This window comes from Nematolebias whitei, unplaced genomic scaffold (assembly GCF_014905685.2).
Source record: "Nematolebias whitei isolate Nwh7 unplaced genomic scaffold, NemWhi1 Nwh_scaf_10906, whole genome shotgun sequence".
Taxonomy (NCBI): Eukaryota; Metazoa; Chordata; class Actinopteri; order Cyprinodontiformes; family Rivulidae; genus Nematolebias; species Nematolebias whitei.
In genome coordinates this window covers 1-1,931 of record NW_023629451.1, presented here as the reverse complement: position 1 = coordinate 1,931, position 1,931 = coordinate 1, and the positions used below count along the sequence as shown (strand labels likewise).

General features: G+C 49.4%; 1 long non-coding RNA gene across 1 annotated transcript; it reads left to right on the top strand.

Moving 5' to 3' along the window:
- The first annotated feature begins 519 nt into the window (after window positions 1-519).
- LOC119429923 lies at window positions 520-1,238 on the top strand. The gene is made up of 3 exons (XR_005187868.1): window positions 520-579; window positions 760-889; window positions 1,022-1,238. It is a non-coding gene; the product is annotated as an uncharacterized LOC119429923 (long non-coding RNA).
- The last annotated feature ends 693 nt before the right edge of the window (window positions 1,239-1,931 follow it).

Sequence of the window (1,931 nt, the reverse complement as noted above, 5' to 3'; positions counted from 1 at the left end):
ACACAGAGACACACAGAGACACACAAACAGACACACACACACAGACACACAAACAGACACACACACACAGACACACACACACACACAGAGCCACGTGTCCTCCAGCTGTTTTCATCTTCCTCTCGCTCTACAGCTGGTGATTGAAGTGGTGACCCGCGGCCGGACTTCAGTCCAGCCCACTTTATAAAATAAATAAAACTTGGTTCAGTTTTTTACTTTTATGATTGAATTCAACAAAATAAATGTAAAAAGTAACAGATTCAAACTTTGTTCATGATTTTAATGTCTGGATGTTTCTGAGCTGCTGTGTTGAAGATCCCTCATCTAAAGTCAAACGTCATGTTGAGTCTCCATGCTCCTCCTCATGCTCCTCTTGATGCTCCTCCTCATGCTCCTCTTGATGCTCCTCTTGATGCTCCTCCTCATGCTCCTCCTGATGCTCCTCCTCATGCTCCTCGTCATGCTCCTCCTGATGCTCCTCCTCATGCTCCTCGTCATGCTCCTCCTCTTGTTGTTCTGCAGGTTTCAGGTGAGCAGGAAGGGGAAGTTGTGGAGGGACTCGTTCCTGGTGGAGAGAGGGTAAGGACACCTTCGGCCTCTTTAATCAGCTGACAGCAGCTTAAATCACAGCCAGCATTCGGCTGAGGTTTGTAAAGACTCAGTTCGGTTCAGAACCTGGACCTTCTCTGTGTTGGATGAAAACGGGGCGAGCAGGTTGCTGATGTTTTGACGCCTGCTGAGTTCTCTCTGTTCTTGCAGGAAGTTGCTCCACCAGCAGGTGGAGAGGAAGGAGGTGTCGCCGGAGGAGAACTTCCTGCCCAAACACCAGCGGGTGAAGGACCTCTGTCAGCGGGCAGAGTACCAGACGCCCTGCCAGCAGACCGGACAGGTACCCACACCGGTCCAGGTAGACCCTCTGGACTGGTTTGTTGTGTTGGACCCTGTGACTTGTCCTCCGACACGTTCCTCGTGCTCAGCGGCGTCTGCAGGACGCCTCCTGAGCTGATCTTTGTGTTTTCAGAAGTGGCAGTGCGTGGAGGACACTGCAGGAAAGCTGCGGCTCTTCAAGTGTAAGAGCGAAGGGGGAGGAGCCAAACATGCTCAGAGGGGCGTGGCCAGCCGCCAGCGTCCAATCAGCATCAAATCCCAGCTGTACCTTCCTGACTCGGATGCCTGCAGCTGTGACTTCGGTGACCTCCGACCCTTCGTGTCGAAGCCGTTCAAGAAATCTTTCTTTAAGAAAAGTGAGTTTGTGTTTTCGTCCAGCGGGGGCAGCAGAGAGTCTGAACCCAGACTACAGGTTTAATCAGGTCAACTTCATTTATAGAGCACATTTAAAACAGCAGCTGTTACCAAAGTGTGTAACAATAACATCAATGAGAATAAAATTAATGGAAAAATAAAAGTAATGATAATACTGAAAAATTAACTAAAGATAAAACAGAAACACAGAACAAAAAATACTGAATCAGATCACACTGTGTGAAATGTCAGAGAGAACTGATGAGTTGGAACAGAGGCTTGAACACAGGAAGTGAAGCAGCCTGTCTCATGTCCGGGGGGGGGGGGGGGGGGGGGTTCTTCCAGAGTTTGGGGCACAACGACTGAAAATTCTCTGAGCTTCAACCAGAAGCTGCTGATTGGATGATCTCAGGGCCCGTGAAGGAACATCTGGTTCCAGCAGCTCAGAGAGATAAAGAGGCTCTTACAGGTCGACAGGAGAGTTTTAAAATCTGTTCCAGTAAGCACTGGGAGCCAGTGAAGGGAGGACAGGACTGGTGAAATATGCTCAAACCTACTACTGGTAGTTCTGGTTGAGAGCCGAGCTGCAGCATTCTGGACGAGCTGGAGACACGAGATGGAAACACAAAATGAAGACAAAAGATGAAGACATGAGCTGGAGACATGAGATGGAGACACGAGTTGGAGAC